This window comes from Dryobates pubescens, chromosome 10 (genome assembly GCF_014839835.1).
Source record: "Dryobates pubescens isolate bDryPub1 chromosome 10, bDryPub1.pri, whole genome shotgun sequence".
Taxonomy (NCBI): domain Eukaryota; kingdom Metazoa; phylum Chordata; class Aves; order Piciformes; family Picidae; genus Dryobates; species Dryobates pubescens.
Window position 1 is genome coordinate 24,761,626 of NC_071621.1, and position 23,198 is coordinate 24,784,823.

General features: G+C 36.3%; 1 protein-coding gene across 1 annotated transcript in view; it reads right to left on the minus strand.

The window, feature by feature from the left end:
* SGCG (sarcoglycan gamma) overlaps positions 1 to 23,198 on the minus strand; it is a 137,920-nt gene that overhangs the window by 111,571 nt on the left and 3,151 nt on the right. The gene's annotated exons all lie outside the window — the stretch shown is intronic.

Consider the following 23,198-nt stretch of genomic DNA (forward strand, 5'->3'; position numbering starts at 1 on the left):
AGAAAGAACACCACAGATCCCATGCTGGAAATTCTAAATAGTTTTAACATTCACGGACACATTAAGTAATTTTTAAACTTATTAGAAAACTTTAGTTATTACTCCAAATTATTCATAGTAATAAAATTGATTTCTCAAGGCACAGCCTTGTAAAGATACGCATGTGAATTAGACTAACTCTTTTTTTGTACTTCCTAGACTGCAGTGGGATCACTCTCAAACAGAAATGTATGCATAAATTCAAATTTTCACATAGCTGCAGCCCATTTAATTACCTGTTTGGCCCATAGCTGGCAAAGCAGCTTTCAAAAATATACACCAAATATATTAGTATGCTTTTATGGATTACATCCCTGGCTTTTGTTTTGTACCATTACATCTACTTGTGGAATACTCTTAAAGTAAGCTTATACCTTAGCTTGCTTTCTTTTCATTGGGAAAAATGATTTGAGTATGGTCTACACATCCTCAAACAGTCCCACATTAAATCTTCTTCTTATACTAGTAAAGATAAAGCAAGTAATTGGCATTTGTAAATTATTTTATGATTTACTAAAAAACATGGTGAAATATGTCAGCATAATTAATATTTATTTACAGTGTGAGTGTCATATACCCCTTTATAATAATAATAATAAAAATCAACATAATAAACAGAAATCATTTTGGGCTACATAACTTTTAAAAATATTATATTAAGAAAATAAATAGGACAGGCAAAGACCGATTCATAACCCCACATGTAGCAAACAGTAAAATTAACATGCTTATTTATATTTCTCTATGAAAGATATAACTACCTTAAAATAAGTTTTGTTGGTTTTCCAAATGCTCTTACCAAAAATGCCACACAAAATCAACTACTTGTTGTGTGTATGCCCAGGGCAATAAGTCCAGAGGAGGACAATGAACCCAATTAGCAAGACAAGCTAAAAAAATGGCAAGACAAGCAGATGGACATATGTGGCAGCTATTAGTGTGTCAATTTCTTATGAAGTTAAAAAAAACCCCCACCACCTTTATACTTATTTTGTATTCCCAAAAGATAACTAAGCATAAAGGAGCTGTGAATATTTTTCTTATCTTACTGAAACAGCAATTTTCAATTATCAGTGCAGTGAAGGTTGTGTGTCACTCCCCTAGAACAAATAACCATGTAAAACTTTGTGATATATATTTAATGTGTTTGGTGCAGAAGAAACACTATTGATAATTGGCTACCTCTGAAGGACATTTCCCTGTGGACAGTAGATTGCAACACAGTACCTCTAATAATCACAAAACCACAGAACTGTCAGGGTTGGAAGTGGCCCCAAGGATCATCTTGTTCAAACACCCCTGCCATGGGCAGGGACACCCTCCACTGCACCAAGTGGTAACAAATCTCACATTTCATTCCTAAGCCAATCCCATGCAATTAATTACAGGTTTTGTTTTCACCTGCTTCTGTTAAGGATCTATAAATATTACTATTGTGCAAAAACATTCAACTCCCCTAATTAATGCTTTCCTGAATGTGAATAGTGCAAGTTTTTCAGTGAGTTGGTTTCATCTCAGTTACCACACAACTGGTGACCTGCCTTTGGAAATACCTGTAACTTTTCATCTTGGTTCTTGAAACTAATGTTCAATCTTTACAGAAAGGACAGGGATCGAATTTACAGCAGAATGTTCGCAGCCATTAGAAAATCCTGACTTCTTCAGAAATGTTAAACCTCATCACAAATAACTCTACTAATAAAAATGTAAAGTATTATTTTGTCACTGAAAATACCAAAAGTCTGCCTAGAACATTTGTGTTAATCTGGGCTAATAATACAAAACAACAGTGTTTTGCATACGCTATGTAAAAACCACAATGTTTCAATGTTTCACTTAATAATAATTAGAAGAAGGAAAACATTGGTCTTATAAGGAAGAAAGCTTATGAAGGCACTGAAATTTGACACTAAAAGATCTCCAAAAAAAGGTTTTACAAAGTAGCATGCTTTGAGAAATTTCCAAACTTCAAAGCAGTTAAATCTAAAAACTTTTATAAATTACTCAAACTATAGCAATGAAAAGAATTTTTCTGCTACAGACATTGCTGCATGTTTTCCATTTTCATGATGGCACTTGCAAAATCAAGCTGGAAGCAGAACAAGATCCTATGGCTGAGAAGCACCAATAGCCTGATCTGCAGCACCAACTGAATCTAACACCAACAACCCAAAAGAAGCAGAAAGAGCCCAAACAGAAAACTGTGGATATGCTAGGTGTTCCGCCTGTAAAGGGGAACTGCAATCAACCTATGAAGCAGCAGCAGTAGCTGGTACCCCCAGAGTACAGCAGTAACTGAGGAAGCCCCATAAGTTCTAGTGTACAACATCAATCCTCTGCCAGAATTACCTCAGTGTCTTCATAACATGTGGCTAGAATCTAGGTCCCAGTATAGGAACACCAAGACCCTACACAGCTATCGTATTACGTATTACAACAAACCCACCCAACCAACCAATCAAACAAAAAAAAAACCTACAAAAGAAAGCAGTCTCCTTAGAAAGGTATTTAAGTTCTTAGAAAAGCTTTATTTTTTTAAAAAAAAAGTGAGTTAACTGAAGTTTCCTAAATTGTAAATAGAGTATTATCTTCCCCTGACTGTAAACGAAATTTTACTTTCCACGTTAATATCTGATTTGGTGAGTAGTTATTGAACTACATTTGTGATAACATTTGTTCACATCATATTACTTTTCAATTGCTTCAACTAATTTACCAAAATGTGAAAAAAAAAAGTAGCAAAACTCCCAAATATTCACTATCTACCATGCATCTGTTGCTAAAGTGGATGCTTTTACAACATTTTACTACAAGGCTTAACTCAAGACACAAAAAACAAGCTCTCGTTTCATCAAGCTCCCGTCTGTGAAACTCTAATTCAGCATTACATATGGGAATTCTCCTATCAGTATTCATAAACACAGCACATTGTAGCTAGGCAAAGAAACAAAGCTTATCTCCAATTTTTGTTTCATACCCTCATCCAACATCTTCCATAGCTTCTCAACTGAAAGGGCTGTTATATCTCCAGTCCCTTTTTCACCCTGATATTCTTGCTTAGCTGCATTTCTTAAGCTCCTTCTTATGATGGTAGTTTTCAAAACCAAGGGGGAAAATTCTTATCAGTAATGGTCTTCCTTCCTTAAATAATTCACAAGTACATTTTTACAAAGGGTGTATTTATCCCAGCCACAAAAGACTGAAGTCTTCCCTTGCAGGGTCCACTGCAGGAATGCTCTAATCTCTGCCCCACTAATACTGCATAAGACAGAACGCTGCCATTTTTATATCACTGCCACTTTCAATCATTTCCTTTCAGATGCAGAGCCTCATGCAGAAAAAACTTGCCTTTTCTATCCAACACATGAATAGAATGGAAAGCACCTTCTTTCCAGAGGCTCAAATATGTATTTTACCAGCTGATGTATGCACTACTCAACCATCAGTTAAAGAGTGTTTTGAAAAGTTCCATTATAAAAGTGACTCTAGAATGGGGTAATAGAGTAGTGCTTGAGATATGACTTTATGGTAAGATTTCTGAGGTGAGATGTTAAAGAACACAGCTGCAGAGGTTACTCAAGTACTAGTAAATAGCTGGTATCATAACAGATCCAAATACAACACGTATGTTAAGACAAATTGCTCTATTGAAACAAGAACCCACTTCCCTCCATGGAAATTAAGAGTTTGGAAAATGATCTATAAGGCTTACATATGCAAAGGTAAAGTAAGAAAAACGTTTTGATGTTGTGTATTTAGAGAGCTAGCTCAAGAAGCATAAGGCCAAGAAAGAACACCACAAAGTGAATCTACTAGATTAATGTAATGGCATTTTGGGGCAAGAAAGCAAGCATTGAGGAAACATACTGAGGGACAACTTGTCTTTCAAAAAGACAAGTTGGACTAGATGAATATTGAAGGTCTCATCCAACCTGAATTTCATTTGCCACTCTACCATCTCAACAATCAGCACCAGAAGGTCCTTCTGAAATTATTCAATTGATCCTAATTCTTACTTCTTTTGAAATGTCAAATCTGCAAATCATCTCTTTCCAGGTCTTTTTTTATGACAGTCATGCGCATTGTGCAAGACCTGTGTTACATGAACAGGTCTCAGCACAGACTGTTGCAGATCTCCAAAGGAAATGTTTCTTCACTGCAAAAATTTAGCATATATTCCTGCCTTCTGAGGTTGTTTTTTTTTAAGTTTCAGTGATCTGTTCATCCTTTCAATATCCTTCTACTTGTGCCATGGGTGCTTAGTTTCTTAAGCTTCTGGTTATGAAAACTCTTTTTATAGATCCAAGGAACCTATAATCAACAAGATAACTCTTACTGGTGCATTTTACCATGTGCAGGCATATGTGATGTCATACATCTAGAATAAATCTTAAACTGGAATTGCTCAAAAGGCTGATCTAAAGTTTGAAAGCAAAAGTATTTAGCCAGATTCCAAGTCAAAAGTATACAGTCATTTGTTTTACCTGGTTTTTACATGACTACTTTGCCTTCATGACACGTACTTCAGAAACTGAAGAATTTGTCTCATTTTTTACTTCTCAGAACACAGCAACAAAACCAACGTCAAAAAGGTGAATCTAAAACTTTCACATGCATCAAAGAGTATTAATTACATATGGCAATGCTAAAGACTGAAAGAATGCAAAGAAGCTTTTATTTTAGCTTTGAATTTTCTGAGATTTAAAGAACAAGTGGCAGCAGTATTACAATGATGGTTAAAATTGTCAACTTTGATAGAAAGATTATTTGTCAGACCTTCCTAAGACAAGTGATAACCAATTAACAACTTAAATGTTCATTTTACATGAAATAGGTGCACACTAAAAAACAGAGAAAGGTCTTTGAAAAGAGGCAACTCAAGAGTTGACAGAAAGGCAGAGGAAGATATTATACCAAACAAAATTCCATAGAACTGAAATATTCAGGTAGAATCAATTACAGAGTTAATAAGCCAGTGGAAGGAGTTCTGAAATCTACTTTGTCAACTCCATGCATGGTGATTTAGGCACTCATCATTTTAGCAAAGACTATGTGGATGGCTTCAGACTCTGGAGACAAAAAATTAGTACTATTCAAACATCTGGATTATGTAATACAACTTGTTTTCAAGACTAGAGAAAGGAAAACACAGCTTCATGAAGGTTCTGGGTAGTCCTATTGAAAACAAAGTACTCTTACAATTATTTAGAAATCCTGATACAGAAAGATCAAAGGAAACCGTCAAGGTGTAAAACAATCTCTAAACATTTCTGAAAGTGGGATCATACATTTTTATAAAGGAAATACATCAGGTAGCCAAAGCTGTAGGCTCTTCATTCATTGGCTACACCTTTTAACATTTTTTTCCTGTCTTTCAGTGTACATTTTTTTTTTCTTATGAAGCTTTTTAACCTACTGTTCAGAATTTTCTTGCACATATGATGAAAGCAATATTACTTGCATTTATGTTTCTTTGAAATGGGATGCTTTACTCACATGCACAATGAGTACATAACTTTTTGTGTGCTGGTGTCTGCACCCAGATGTGGACCCCTTTATCAGCAGAAATATCCACAGCAGGAATATGTACAAGCTTACTTTATACCATAAAATAAATAAATAAACAGGGGAAAAAAAACCAAAACACAAAACAAACCAAAGGAAAAAAACACAACCCAAATAAACTAAAAAAACCCAGCAGTGATTGTCATTGTATTCTCAATTCCTCCTAATTCTGAGTATCCTAGTAGAAGGGGTTTGTAAGGAGAGGTGAAGACAGACTAGTGAATGTGCTTTTAAGCAGTATATACATTTAGAGGAACATCTCAATGTCTTTATTTGTACTTTCTAGATGTACATTCACAATGCAAGAAAGCTCATAAAGCTCTGCCATAATCAGTCAGTGGAAGTTGACTTTAAAACCCTCTGAGGAAATCTACTCTGCCAAACAAAGGCAGCATCAGTCCTGCGTGCCTTTGCAATAACAAACTGCTTATTAAAAATGTGAATGGAATTAACAACAGCCATTCTAAAAATAAACAGGTTTAGTATCTTTTTAAAAAATTCCACTGATGTGTTTTGAACATAGCATAAACTCAAACTGACAGAATCACTTGAGAACCTTTAAACCATTTGGACAGCCTCCGAACACACAGAGCAACACTTTTTTTTTTCTTGGTAACAGGAACTGCCGTGGGAAATCATCAGAATGAGCAAGTCATCATATCCTCCTTTTTGTGTTTTAAAACCCAAACACTGTATGAGGAATTCCTCGTGCCCTCAACTCTAAAAAATCCCAAATAAACTCCCCAAAAAACCCAAAGCCATGAGGTTTGGGTGAGAGAATCAGATGTATTAACATCTTGATTTCAATGCCAAGGCAGCCTTGGAACTTTGAAAGGATCCTGAGAAATCCTGGCCAGAAAATAATACTGAATACAAAGGATGAGACACAAAAGAGCTTACACACCTCTAACCCACCCTGGCACTGAAGTCTATGATATGTAGAAATTTTAATCAGGATGCAATTATTATTAGTTTGTCTTGAACTCATATGAGTACTACTGAACTTCTATAAACAAAAAAGTAAAGTAATTGTACTGCAAAAAGTGTACTAAGACACTGTAATCAAAGCGTGTATGCAGGTATTTTGTAACACTGTCATCATGCAGCCAGATACAGCATATAAATATTTTAAGTAAATGTGAGCAACATGACCACCTAATAGACAAAGATATATATCGATGCAGTAGGCCTCCAAAGAGGCAAAGAAGACTACACAAGATATTAACAATACCAAGGATTGAAAACATCCCATCAAATCCACAAGAAGAAATGGGAAGACAAAAGAAAATGAGATAAGCAGCATCAGGAGATGATAAGACACCTTTTGCCCCCTCTTTTGGGGTGAGAGGCAAATAGAATAAAAACATGAGGATGAAACAAAGAAGAAAAGCCTGCTTCAGTTCTGGCTTCTCTCTTCAAAGGACTCTCAAAACTGACCACCTCGAATTCAATGACTCAAGCAAAATACCACAGTCATCACTGCTAACTGTACGGCACAATCCCTGTGGTTTTATGAGTCACAGCTAACCTGGAATACAACTGTTAAAAACTCATCTTTTTGTGCATGTCATGATGATGATGTGATAAGTACTAACAGCACAAATTCTGTTAACAAATTAATTTGGCAAAGTTGTTGGTTTGTTTTTTTTTGTTTGTTTTTTAATTACAACTACCCTGATTTGCCAGCATTCTAAACACTCAATTATAACCGTCTGCAATTCCCTGATTTTATCTATGTGTGTATATACACACATACACATTTGTATACCCATGATTACACACACACATCCATTTGGCCACAACAATAAGGACAACATATTCTCAGAGTGGAAGAATAAGTAAGCATGAATCTGAAGAATTCTTAACCAAGTTCCAGTTGGACATGGAATCCCTGACAGGTGGAAAGAAATAAGCAATTCTTCACACAACTCTATCTACAGCATTTCTCTGTTCACTCCTTTTCCACTTTACAGGGCTGCCTTAGCTCATGAAGGAGGTCCTAAATTCACAGAATTGTAGATGTAGGGGTCACAGAATACTGAAGTAGATTTCCCATTCACCACAATTCCAAAGCTATGCAATTCACACCAAGCTCAGGTTTTAAAAACACAGGTAACTTCTGCTTCAAAGCATCATAGGCTAACTCATGATGGTGGGAAACAGTAACTCCTGGATGTGATTGCCACTTTGGACTATTTAAGGGGACATGGTTTTCTTCTCAGACACCACAACAGTATCCCTCTGTCCTGCACACACTCTGCCTTGTGGCTAGTAGCATTGCTCTTCCAGTAGATACTGGGGTTATTAAGTCCTCTATGAGTAACAGGTTGTGTCATTCTATGGCTTCCTCCATCTGTTTAAACTATGCAGAAATAATAAAAATAAAAGGTAAACAAACAAACAAACCCCAAAACAAACCAACAGAAAACCAACTCATATATATTTCTAGATATTTTAAGTATTTGATCTTCAGTCTGCAAGAATATATTCTGTATCTTTACCTCACTAGTGGTCTACTATGCCACAGTTGTTAGTTCTGAACTGTCAGGCAAGTGAGACAGTGTTTAATATCCACTGACATGAAAATGCATAGAGGTAGCAATGCCCAGAACTCCACAATACAAGACTATCCAAGCGAGAAGGATGATGGTCAAGAGAGAAAGGCATGTAAACTGGCTGAAAGCCAGACACAAAACCTCAAGAAACATCTAATTACATTTCTATGCATTGGTAACCATCCCAGAGTGAGTATGCTCTCCAGGCATGATCTGGTACAGGTATTGGTAAGTTCATGCTGCTGGGCACAACTGGCATTTTAGGAGAGTGAAGGACTTTTCTGCTAAGTAAAGGGGAATAGCACTCTACTGCTAATCTCAAAAGCCTAATCTGTTCTACAGAAGACATCTAAAGATCACAGCTTTTTGATTTACTCAAGCTAGACTACAAAAATACAAATGTCTGTTAGACCAGTGCCTCCCAGGCAGCAGACACAAACCAGTTCTTTTCTTCTGGACGCGATGATCTTGAAGGTCTCTTCCAACCTGGTTTATTCTATGTATTCTATTCTATGTATTCTTCTTTCACCTGCAGAGTTTCAGAAAAAAACAAACCACCAACCAACCACAAACAAAACAAAAACCAAACCCAAACCCACACCACCCACAATTGATTCTGCCATCAGTCTCTGGATCGTAGGCAGTCATTTACTACTAGATGGCATGCAGTCCTAGTCAAAGCAGTTTCCAAGTTCTCTCATTTATATATGTTATCTAAAATAGAATGACTTCAACCTAGATATCCACATGGAGAACTGCATCATTTGTTCCTTCACTGTGGGTGCTTCAAGATGCCAAGCCTGGGCAACAGAGCCCTGCTATGCAGGACTGAAATGTCACTGCCTCTACCTACTCTGATGACATATCAGACCATGGCTCACCAATATCCAATCTCTATGTGCTAGTCCACCTACTAGGAAGATATTTTGGAAATTACTGTAGACTGAATTACAGTTTAACTTTCAGGGAATGGCAGAAAATTAACTGAGGGAAGATCCTTTGACCAGAATCCAGGCATAGGACAAGAAGGATGAACTGCGTCTGATTTATCTCACTGTTTTCACAGGGACTTCCTGGAGTACAAAAACAGTAGAAACACGCCAGAGTGAAGAAGTATTTCAGAGCAAAGAGCAGGCACATCAAATGCAATTATGCCTCTAGGCAGTGCATACACTAAGAATTTAGCCAGATTAAGACAGGAAGGCAGATAAATTCCTGGAAAAGAAATCCATTTAAAACTCACATATAAAGTCATTGTATCCAGTTCTGGTAATTCTTGAAATGTGTATGGGGAATATAACTGAAAGCTTTATGCTTCCTGTCCTATTCTTTGGTTTTGAGCTGCCTAACATGTACTTTGCAGTGCAACATGATCACAGATGCCAAATTGCAACACTTCATGTACACTCATGCTGATGTATCCCATAAAACAGGATAACCCTAAATAAACACTCCACAATCCCCGCTTCACCAATGCTGACAGTCACAGCAACATCATGTCTATCTAGGCAATTACTGCAAACTAGTGGCTTCCATATACATGCTGATGACATCACGAAGCATTCAAAAGTTAGGCAGCTCAAACCCAAAGAAGCCAATGCTGTGAAAGTCCAAAATGTTCTGGAGCAGCTGCTACACCACGGTACACTCCTACTTAAAAGCAGCAGGGATGCAATTTATCTCTCCAGAGTCTCATGCTTGAAAAGAATATGAGCCAGACCCCACTAATCATCTCAAGAAATAGGTGTAGTCAGTGGATATGCTTCTCTCTGAAGTATTTTTCTGATTATACTACAATGCTATATTCCTGGTTACTTCTTCACTGCTGTACCTAAATCTTTTATTCTTTGCTGCACAATGATCCAGCATGAGCAGATTTGAGAGTGAACCTATCTAATATTAATCTCCTGTCTGGCTGTCAGGGCAGATGAAGTGGTGCACTCCAATAGTTAGTAACTTTCTGAATTTATTTTCCCACATCCTTGTCCCTTTCTGTAGCCTATGGTCAAAAGGGTGGATAGTTCAACTATACCTCTTTCTAGTTATATTAAGGAGAACTCAATACTACTCTCCAGTTTAAAATAACTCCTTTGCTTCTGTTTTGGAGAAAGAATTTTGGACTTCTAAACTGTTCACAGCAGGTCATATTTAGCACAGGAAAATGCTTCCCAAGATAGTCCCAGTAAGAAGTGTCCTTGAGAAAAGGGATGCCTTGCTAGTGAATGTGGACAGGTAAGCCCTCGTGATGAGATTGTATTTGTGTTTGCACACAAAAAGTTCAATGTTACCTACAATATTCCTTTCTTACAACCTCATATGAATGACATTGTACTTGTTTTTACTCAGGTTGCAGCATGTAAATTGTAATTCTTTATGGTGCTCATATTTAAGTATTTCCGTAACTTTAAGAACATAACCCATAAAAAAAACTTAAATTCTTGACATAAAATCCTGGAAACAGTCTCCAAAACACATTAATATGAAGAAATTTACATTCATTTGGCTCTGACCTGTAATTTTTCAGGATGACAGTTTAAACATGTGATGTATTTACAAAGATCACCTATTCCCCTCTCGGAAGGACAACTGTCATAGCATTTAACCTGTCCTTGACATCAGTTAATGCTTATTATGTCTTTATTACCTATGTATGTATCCTGTACCATTTATTTCCTGTAACACTCAAACCAGATTTTAGGAATATCAAGATCCCAAACCTAGTATTTACAAATACTACAATTTGTTGTAAGACTGTGACTTTCAGCAATCTCAACACAAGTTTGTCCTTTTACCTATGCAACATGAGATATCTGGTTTTACAATTTCTTGTAAAGGGTGCTTGCTCATCATCAGTGCATGAGTATAATTCACTGGATACTTAGCCTCTCTCAGCTACTATCTTTTCCAGAGAACTTTCAGTGTCAGGCTACATGATGATACCAGGCCAATCCACTTCTGGTGCCTTCTTCTTAGTATCTCTGGGACAGAAACAAAGCAACGCGCATTGGACAAACCCTTCTGGTAGTAGCACATTTCTGGTAGCATGATTTTCAAAATACCAAAGAACCCACTTCCTGTCATAGTGCCACATGCAATCTCATGTCAAAGGAAAGGCCATTAAATCTGAAGAAAAAGGCAGTGGCTGGAAGTAAATGGACATCACCGAATGACCCCCAGGGTTTTTCTGTTTTGTCCCACAAAGGTTTTGGGGAAGAAAATAGAAGAAGGGCAAATGCATTGTTTTTGATGAACAGCACCTCATTCTAAACTACTTGGAGCAGTCATACCCATGGAAGACTACAGTCAAGAACTAGTAAGCCCTAATTTTTCTGAGGTGAGGGAAAAAAATAGATTAAAATGACAAACATTTTATTTTCAGCTTTGCAGCAATATAGGGGAAAATTTTAGGCTTGAGAAACTTGGTAAATATTCTCCCCTTGGCCAGTTACTGTGACCTCGTTTGTTACTTATAAAAGAAAATAAAGATATGGTTGGGGTTTTTTTTTTTTTCAGTTGAAATATTTGAACAGCCTGCTAGGATTACTTTTGATGAGTAATTATATGCAAGGTCGAGCTGCTTTGGCATCACAGAGTTTTGATAAGGTGCTTCCATGCTAAAGCTACAAAAAACTGTGACGTTAATGTTACTGTCAACTCAAGCTTGACATAAATGTGAAAAAGTGATTTCTGCAGCCAGGAAATATTGCACACCAAAATGTATCAGCCAGTCTACCTGAGAATATGTAAATCAAACATTTTAAAAGTGTCTAACTGTGGTTTTATATATATATATATATATATATGTAAGACTTTTTTTATACAGACAGATAGCAAAAAGGGGTTGCAGCTTGAAGCTTCCTCTGAGGTAACATTTACTACATTACAGGATTCCATCCTGCCATACCTTGCTAGAGGCAAACAAGATAATAGGAAGGACTTGTGATAAAACACAAAAGCTTTTATTTCAGTTATAAAAATGTTCACTCTACCATCTATCAGATGAAGTAAGCCTGTTAATTTTAATTACAATTTCAGCATGGCTGGTCATAAAAAAAAAAGAAAAGAAAAAAAAAAGGAGAAAAAAAAATAGTGGGATAAGTTGAAAAAAGGTAATTGGATTCTCAGTGATTGCAATATAGTCTGACACTTCTAAGTAACACTTATATCTTCTGCCAGTGAACAAAAGGTTACATGGCATGCTAAGTGTCTCCTGTCACTAAATAAGGTATGAGATTTATCTGCTTGGAAAGCTGGGCCCTATTTAGTCTGCTATTTACAGGAGTTACAACAGTATCATTTTATTACAAAATTAGACACACAGTCAGAATTCCACTTCTCAGTAACACAGCACTATGTACCCTCTGAATTTACAGAAAATCTATGTTAGGTTTGTAATTAAAATGTAAAGGAAATATTCTGACAGACTCGAGGCACTCCTAATGGCATGAAATGGTGTAATGTCTTACTTAAGTATTTACTTCTATAAACAAAAGTGAGTTATTCAAAACCAGGTAAGTTACCAGAACCACAGCTTTAATTTTATTTGCTTTGGGAAGAAGTACTAGTGCATAGCAAGTCCTCTTGCATGTATGGAGAAAGTCCAAAGATTTTAGTGGGATAGACAACCATTAAATAATGAAAAAGGAGAACACATATAAAATGTAGAACTATCAAACTCAGGTAAGACATTTTGTTCTCTGAGTTTCCTTGAGCTTTGGCTTACTGAAGAGTCGATAGCATAGTATGTGAGCTATAGGAAATTAATACGTAGTCTTTCTCATCAGAGCAAAATCAGTAATTTTAAGATTAGGGTTTCCTATGATAGCTGTGTATATTAAAATTAATCCACACTGACCTCCTGAAACTTCTTAATAAGAAATCTTCCCAAATGCTAAGCAAAACTTCCTATGTATTTTCTCTTTCCAGTTATTTGAGCTCTCTATGAAATTTTGCTACAAAGAACAGCCAGGCAGCTTTTTAATGGGCTTTCAGAATTCAATTGGCTCATGCTCCAGCAATGAATAGGAAGAAAAAAATATTTATACTAAAGAGAAGCTATAAGATTGCTTTATAAGAGGTAAAAGACATGAAGACAAGGAAACAACATGCAAAAGAGAAACCAAGAAATAGGATGAGAGAAGAAAACAAAAGGAAGGACCTGAGAAATGGTAACAAAGATGGAAGCAATCTGTTGCAGTCAAGCACACTGACAAGTAGCAACTGCAGATAATGAAACAGGACAATATACAGAGAAATAGGCAAAAATATATTACAAAAAAAAAAAGAAAATGAAACAGCTAGGTGGAAGGATACATTCCCTCACACAATCTGAAACTCAACTCAGAATTCTCAAATCTTTTTTTTTGTGTTTTGTAGAATAATGGACTTCCAGCAGATCCATTTAAAACTGTTTCAATGGCCTAGCAATAACATACATAGTTGAGAGGACAACATGATAATGCCACCAGCATCTCTCAAATGATATAGGGCTGATGATAACTCACATGAGCAGACAACGTAACATTTACAGTTTTTATTAATCAAGTTTTTAAACTACCAAGAAAATAAGGTGTAAAAATAACAATTGCAATGAAAGCCACTTAGCACTATGTAAGCAAAAGCTATTAACTCTTTTATCCTTGAACAGAGAGTAACAGAAGTATCCCATCAGAACAGTCAGATGTCCCATATTTCACAGTGGAAGGAAAGTGCCTGCTACAAACAATCATTGGAAGCTAAGAAGTTTTCACTTCCCTTAAGAACTGAAAGGGTTTGGAACAGAAACTTGTTCGTTTACATGATTTTATAATGAATGGAGGTAATTATTGACATTTCAACACTCCTTGGCAAAATTTATCAGTATTACTTAGAAATTGGAAAGCCACAAAAATTGTCTTGCTTAAATAATAACTAAAAAACGTCAGAACTACCACTATAGTGTTTAGCTGCACTATCACTAGCATCACTTCATTACAGTTCTTGATTAAATAATGAATATTCTGAGACTCAACTTCTGTTTCACAGTAGTTACTCTTTTGCTCAGTTTGTAGAGGTGAGTTTATCTTCATCTACCTACAGGAAATGGAACTCTGCTTTTCCCCGAACACAAAAGCATTTTAAACTACTTCCACTTTAGTATTTTCTGCTGCATTAGCAACTGAGTTCATTGTAACATGTGTCACAAATGTTATTTTCATAGACAGTCATCATTAGTCAATTAAAAATTTGGTCTTCATAGATTTTTTTAGAAACCTTACTTATAATGAAATCCTAAATAATGAAGAAAAATGAAATTGAAACTTAGCCATTTTCAGCTGCTTTACTACCAAATCCAGTTTTATAGAACTTCTTACTAAATTTTTCATACTAATCCAAGCATTTCTCAGTACAAGGCAGTACCTGAGTTTAAAGTAGTTATCAGCACAGACAGAGGATATACAGCATTAAAGTGCATTGCCAAATACATATGTTCAGAAATACAGGAATTTAGTTTAGTTATTTAGCTTTGTGAACTGTTTCAAGAGTCATCTTCAAATAAAGTAATGTTTAATAGTATTGTGCAGCACATTAAAACCATGCCAGTAACAATGATCACGACAGTGCAGGCATCTTCCCTTAACATTGTGCTTGTGATGTCTAACAGTTATATAGGCAGCACAGTCATAGCAATTGTAACAACAGTTGCTGACACCTGCATGTATCTGCACCTACCTCTATGCAAATAGCTACCCTGAACTCTTGATATGATTAATTACAATAATACACAGGCCACAGTAAGATTGGGAAATACTGTCCACTTAGTATGATACAAAGGCATGTTAAAGGAGATTATTTCACATACCCTAAAAGCACACCATTTCCCAGAACTGGTATCAGAAAATTATTATATTTTGAATAGCCATTATGTGTAGATAAATTAAACTGTTTTGAGTGTCTTCTAGACATTTTTACGTACTAGCATTGTGTGTTTCCTATTATCAACACATAGTCTCAGTTCAAGATTCTCATTTGTTGCTGTCAACTCATTCTAGAGAGTAATGATACAGCGTAAGACTGTTTTACAAGAGAAAGAGATAATCTTTTCTTTCCATTCAAATCATTCCATTTCCTTAATCTTCTGCGACTATTGAAGATATCACCAGTTGTTCCTATTTCTCATGCAGCACCAATTGCCTTCTTGTGACAAAAGCCTGGAGCGTCTCAATACTATCTCAAGATTTATTTTCTCATTAAAGGCCTAGATTGTGAAAAAGCATAATTCATGCACTTAATGCTCAACGAGTTTACATCTAAAACTAGCGGGAGAAAAGACATGACAGCACTTTCTTTCGAATAATGTCTGCATTAATAAGCTATTCAAAACGATGGGCAGAAAGATTGAATTCATTTTCCAGAGTTACACAAAGAAAGGCACGGCAGTCTCTGCAGTATTCTCATGATCAGGCAACGATGTGATGTCTATTGCAGCTGATTGCAGAGCTAGTTTGTTACTAACATCACCCAAGGACCCTTTTACAATGAAGTCCTACAAATCATGGCTCTTACTGATAGTAACTGCAATTTCTTAATCATCAAATTAATGTACACATGCTTATTTTGCTGTTGAAAATTTTCAAGAAACATCATTTTGGCTTTGGGAAATCAGAGTACAGTTCACACCCAGATTGGAACTAAATAACTTTGAAAAATTACACACACATGTCTACCTGTCAGCAAAGCTGTACTGTGCCAATAAAGGAATTTTTGTTTCCTAATAAATAAATGTATGTAGTTTAGGTGCCTTTAGATGTGAGGCATCTACAGAGAGATACCAGATATGAGAGATTCCTCTCCTTCTACAGCAGCAACTACTGACCAGGCAGCACACCACAGGGCTCAGATATCCATCCTTGGTCAACTGAATTGTGCCCTAACTGTCTGCTTTAAAAGTAGTCTTGGAACTGACCAGGCAGCACACCACAGGGCTCAGATATCCATCCTTGGTCAACTGAATTGTGTCCTAACTGTCTGCTTTAAAAGTAGTCTTGGAACTGACCAGGCAGCACACCACAGGGCTCAGATATCCATCCTTGGTCAACTGAATTGTGTCCTAACTGTCTGCTTTAAAAGTAGTCCTGGAACTATCTTCCTGAAGTTTTCATCACCTAGAAACACAAGCACAGTATTTAACAAACATGCATACTGACAATTATGCTGTTCCTCTGGTAAATAAGAGAGCTGACAGGAAGATTATTTGTCAGAAATAACACTGTTGAAGATCAAGCCCAAAGACTGCGTGTGATAATCTTTGAATCTTTCCGAAGAACAAAAATCCATCTGCATACGGGAGACATGTCAAATATATTTGTAGCTTCCTCAGCCCCTGTAAATAATATTAGTTCAATTGTCTTAACTTTTAAGTCACCGTCATTGGAGGTGTTTACGAGGAGACTTGATAGGGTGCTTGGTTGAATGGTTTAGTTGATTAGGTGGTGTTGGATGATAGGTTGGACACGATGATCTTGAAGGTCTCTTCAACCTGGTCTATTCTATTCTATTCTATTCTATTCTGTTCTGTTCTATTCTATTCTATTCTATCCTACCAAGATAAGTTCAGTGTCCAAGTGGGCTTGTGCTGACTACTAAATCTGTAATATCTATCTAGAACTTTTTACTATGTGAATAAAAATGTAATTACCAGGAAAGACTAATGAATCATAGACATGGGTTTGAGGTAAGCTTGTAGTGAACTCATCCAAAGCTGCATTCCTACAGCTCCATTAGGTACTCCAAAACCTCATGAAGCTGCAATTTAAATGAAAACAGGATTTTGAATGCAGCCATAAAAATTTTTAGTCTAGTCACTTCTGCTGTTAATTAGGATTTTCTGCACACTGTGCAAAGAGACTCTTTGAGTCCATGCTCATCAGTTGTACATTGAGCTGGAAGCTGCAGTACTCATGGTAAAGAGGCCTGACCCCAACTCTGAGAGTATACCTGAAAATGACAGTACAATCAATAAACCCTAATGATGGATAGATGAGAAGCAGATTTCACAGATGGCCTCAACTCCTGGATATTTGCATGGAGAGCTGATTTCTGGATAGGCATGGACCTTGAAGTAAGCCTGTCAGCCAAGAGCGGATGCAGCAAATGTCTGCTGGAAACATGAGCTGGAAAAAAATGAGAACAATTTTCTATGCTCGTTCACCAGCTTGATGATAGGACTAAAGAAAACCACATGAATCAGCATGCATGTCCAAAAGTTATTATTTGGCAATATAAGGTCTTGAATCAGTTTTGCATTCATCACAAACAAAAGTCTGGCATGCTCAGAGACATAGGTGCAGACACCAAGCAACCTGAGACAAGAATTTACTGGCATGCTTAGGCATTTTTTTCTTGGAATAGGGACTGAATAGGTTTGTAATTAGCGTATTTATGGACTCAGCTGAGCAAACAATACAAATATGCTGGGTTTGGGTTACTGACTTAAGTGGCTGCAAATTAACCTATCATTCAGAATAGATGAAAAAGGAAAGGGAAAGGGAAAGAAAAGGAAAGAGTAGATCTAGATAGAAATCGCCCTAATTAATGGTTCCTTCCAACCCAAACCATTCTATGATTCTATGATTTTATAATTTACTTTCAAAATATTCCCAAGAATTCAGGAAGCATTGTGTAAGAGACATGTTGTGTTACATGACCGTAGCAATTCCAAGAAAAAGTGTTAAGATTCCTGCTGTGTCTTAAATAGATTACCACAAGATAATCCCAAAACTAAGAAGACTTTAGCAATCATTAGATTTAACTAGAATAGCACAATACTTATGGGAAGGGACAGAGTGAGGGATGCTTTCTTTCAGTGTAGATATTCCATTTGCCTCAGACTTAAGATTAACCTTTACTTATGGGAATAAGAAAGCAATGACAGTATTTCCTTATTATACATACTTCTTCTGTTGCTGAAAGTGTTTCAAAATATACAATCTATTCCTATTCTTACGAAAAGTCTCTAAGCAGTGATAAGAAAGGCAAGGTGCAAGCTGAATGAATTGTATTATATCATAATTATACAGTATTAAAAAGCCAATAACCCATGTTGATGGGTTACAGCAGACACTTCAGAAGTAGCATAATGACTTCCCCTAAAAAGGTAGGTCTGATGAGACCGCTGTTTTGCTCTGAGCCATCAGTCAAACTTGCTGCTAAGCAGACACCATACCCCAAGAAAAGGGTATTATTAAAAAAGAGAAAAAAGACATTTTCACATAAATGTATACATTTTCCTTGAAGCCCTATTATTCCAGATGGAGGGGTAAGGGAAAGAAGTGTCACTGATGGTCTGAATTAAATGTCTGCCTTTCTTTTGAGAAGTCAAAATTCAAGATTTTAGTATCCTCGAGTTTGCTATAATCCTAAACATACAATGCTCAATATTAACACAAAACCAACTATACTTTCTAAAATGTAGCATCTTTAAATTGCATTTTCAGTCTCTTAATGTATGCTCTTACAACAAAGAACTGTGCAATACCATATTATTGTCACAGATTTCAAAGGAACTTTCAGTTGCATGAAGAACTGAAGCACGTCTACAATACTTAACCTGAGATAATCTTTTGGAACAGGGAAAGTCCTTATTGATAACTTGGGTGAATTCTTTGCAAAACTGGACTGAAATGCTTTTGTAATTCCATCCTTGAAAAAGCAATGACAAGGAAGTCTATTTACCCCTGCAACTACAACTTATTTTTTGCACATTTTTAGTGGCATTTAAACCAACTAGTACCACAACTTAACATCGTGACAATTAATTTTTGTTCAAAGGAGTAATAAGTGATTCAGACAATCTGTGTTCTAACTTTCTCTCTACAGACTGAACATGAAGAGAGTATTGAATTTTCTTGAATTAAAATAGTACAGTAGAAGGTATCTGAACAAATTCCTTTGCGACAGATGTCCACGGTAGATCAACTCAGCATCCACAGCATACAGCTAAACCTAACAGTGGCTAAATTTTATGTATCAAGTCACTATCTTCTCTTCCAATAAAAAGAAAGCTTAGGAAAATAAAGTGAGAAACAGATCAATTGACAATTCTACCACTGGCATAATTTTCAAACTCTCCGTGCTTGAAAATAAAAACCTTCCAGAATCCACCTCTGCACCATTAGCACCTGATGTCTAGCAATTAACTCACAATCCATCTGCTTTGAGGTCCTTTATTTATCTGCTATAATATTCTGTTGCAATGAGTTTGACAGCTTAATTACTTAATAATTTGTTTTATTGATGATTTTACTGACTGTTACCACACAATGAGATATGGTGAATAACAAGCCCACCTTCACCTTTTTTCATACCACTCAATACCACTGACTACTGTCACATTATCTTTTAGCACCTCTTTTACAAGATGAAGAACTGTAGTCTGTTTGATCACCAGCTGAAGAAGGTGCAGCATCTTGACATGTTTTCTGCCTTTTGCTGAATTGTTTAGAAACTTGGGTTTTTTAAGACAGAATAACTGTAACTGTCTATGGTATTTAAAATTAACAGAAACCTACTGTGGTTGTTTTTCATTATACGTATTTTTAACTTGCTCTTGGTTCTTAGTCTGCTAATTTGTAATATTCCAGTCACTTCTGTGATCATCACTGAGCTATGAACTGACAGTTTCAGAAAGCTATTTTCAATAAAAACCAACAACAACTGAGGGCAAAAGCTAAAGTAAAGACCCTTTCAGAAGTTACTTAGCATCTACTGAAAATTAGAATTACATGCCCAGTAATTAATACTGCTGTTTTAGGGCAACACTATCTTAATTAATTCCCCATTATTCAGGTAAAGCTCTCACCTTCTTACTAGCTTTCTGTTTCAAATAATTTATGAGTTCATTGAACAGCACATGTTCCAGTTATCTCTTATCCCAACATCTCAGTGGTAATACATCTCATCTGGGGGAAAAACCAAAAAAAAAACCACCAACAACAAAACCCCCACATTTATCCCCACTTTCTCTTGCCAGGTTTTTAAGTAGCTATTTGCCTTTGAGATAATCTTTTCTCATAAAAACCATGCTGAGAAATTTTGGCACTCTATAGGAAATTCACTGGTACTTCTGCATAAACTCTTTGTCAGAAGATAAAACCCAAACAATTACCTCCTACAAAACTATTCCAGAACTGTTTATGTTGTATTGTAAGTCAAGGAAAAGTGGGAATGCAGAAGCTTTTGACAAATAGATTAGGAATTTATATATGGAGCCTAGCATCCTTTCATTGCCAGTCAGGTTTGGTACAAACAACTTGGAAAGTCCAGTCCTCACATTTTGAAGCAGCTCTTTAAAAGCATAAAGTTATTGTAGATATGTGAGAAGGAGGAAAACAGCAGCAAGAATCAACAACACCCTTTGTAGAATGGAACTTAGAGAAAATGGAAGCAATAGGCAACATGACAAAAGGCTTCTGTAGGGAATTTGAGTCTACAAATAGTGCCTTCCTAGAATGCACTAATCCTCCAAATGCCAGTGCAGAAAAATAGTGCATGAACTCCAGAACACCAGATCTGATTTTTCACAATCACTAGATTGTGGGTAGGAACTGCTAAGATTCATCTTTCACTGAGATTCAAGAGGTTTTTAAGACTGTCTCCTGCTTTTTTTGGTTACAGACAACCATTTTTCCTGTGCGGCCACTGGCAAGACACAGTAAATGGTTTTCTACAAAATGAACTTTCTTTCAACAGAACAGAAGGCTTCAGAATCCACTGCCAGTTCAAGTAACAAGCAGGAAATGGCAGGTCATCTTTGGAGTTCCACAAGACTGGTTTGCAACCTTCTTTCTCTATTTATTTTGGGGGAGAGGGGCCTGTTTTGGAGAGTAGAGAGGGAGATTCCAGAAAATCATCCATCAGCCAGATCTTCCAATTTCAATTCTCTCTTCTTGGTGTTTGATTCAAAACCTGTAGGCTTCAAAACTAGCACCACGAAAAGACTAAGCACTTTTTATTTAAGTCCACCTCTGTGAAAAATAGATATTAAAAAACACAGTCATCTTCTAATCTCTTAGCAAAAATCTTCATGCAAAACTTCAAAGCTGAAGAAGTATTTTGTTGAAAGAAATCAAGCCAGGAAAACAGTATTATGCTAGAATTTTTCACTTATTACATTATTCTCAAATAATGTTGCAAATTAGTTTATAATTCCTCATTAACAAAAAAAAAAAAAAAAAGGCAAGGCAGCTTTATTTTGGGGAAACTATCAGACATTTATGTAAAGAATTTGTTTCTGAAGTCAAATAAATTGCTGGCCTTAGCGTAAGTGAGGATACTATTGCATTTCTTAAAATCTGATGTGTGTTTTCAGTTTGTACAGATTGTAGAACTTCTGGAATCTTGATACTTTTTTCACAAAAATCCCATTCTAGGAGCCTTCTACTTTTCTACAACACAGAGAAGTGCGTTTTTACCAGTGATGATTTTTTATTGTAACAATGAGCAATGTTCACTATACAAAATCCGAATTCCACAGACCAACTCTCAGAAAACAGAGAGAAGTTCTCTTTCCGTGTTTATAGAGACATGGTATTACAAAGTTGTCATAATTGTTTATAACAAGTGTTCATCTTCAGAAGCAGTGAATGCTTAATGCACAACCACAAGTAACAAATTTCTTTGGGGCTCTTTGTGTGGTTTACATATGTTGCAGTTTCCAAAAGTCTTCAGTTTCAGAGGCTGACAGGTGTTATGTGATATTGACAATATATTAAGGAACATCATGGTGAGAGTCTCTGCTGAAGTGGAAAAAAAAATAATTAGCTGTTCAGTATCAATCTGTTAAATCTAAACCTCCACATATTATCAGAAAGTAGCTAAATGTAACAATTTAATATAATGACAATTTGTCAACAGACTGTAAATTGCTAAGATTTTAAGGGAGGCACACCCTTGAACAGAGAATGAGGAGGTTTTAACACTATCTGTAGTTTTTCTCTAATATTTTCATTAATGTATACAAATGTTAACCCTGTATGACCTTTAGAAATTATCTAAAGCATAATTATTAATCACACAGGCAAATAATTTTATGTATAAGAAATTCTTCCAAGTGGTATTTTGATGCTTAGGGTTACCAAGAACTGAAAGTGGTCAGCAATAGAATATCCTTGCATAAAAGCCAATATATTGCCTGCAAGTGTAAACTGCTGTTTACAATGTACTTCTTGGAACAGCTACAGCTATTTTTTTTTTTCTGTAAAGGATGCACTACCTAAGAAATACAGAAGAACTGAAAGGGATCCAGCAGAAAATTTTAACTAATCACAGTATCACAGTGTCGCCAAGGTTGGAAGAGACCTCGAGGATCATTGAGTCCAACCTGACATCACAAACCCCATAACTAGACCATGGTACCAAGTGCCATGTCCAATCTCCTCTTGAAGACCTCGAGGGATGGTGACTCCACCACCTCCCTGGGCAGCCCATTCCAATGACGAATGACTCTCTCGGTGAAGAACTTTCTCCTCACCTCGAGCCTAAACTTCCCCTGGCACAGCTTGAGACTGTGTCCCCTTGTTCTGCTTAACTAGAAAAGGTAACATAAAAGGGAAAAATAATTAGGAATTGAGAGAAGACTGAGTGGAGGTGTAGCAGAAGACAGGGAAAAACACACACCATGGTCATGCAAAGTGAAAGCTCATTCTGCAGGAATTCTCTCAGTCTTTTGCTTCTACTTTAAAAAAAAGTAAGTTAACTAGTCTCACCATAATATTATCTAGTCCAACCCCATCAGACAGGTTCAACACTGAAGTAACAATTTTTTTTATCATGATTCAAGAGAAGTCTTCAAGAAAAGGCTTTAAAAGTACAGCACTACAATTTTTGCAAGTAGGACTGCAAGGAAAATGTATACGCAACTATAGTGAGAGGAGAATTGATGGGGTGCTTGATTGCATGGTTTAGTTGATTGGGTGGGTTGGATAATGGGTTGGACACAATGTTCTTGAAGGTCTCTTCCAACCTAGTATTCTATTCCAGTCTAGTCTAGTCTAGTCTAGT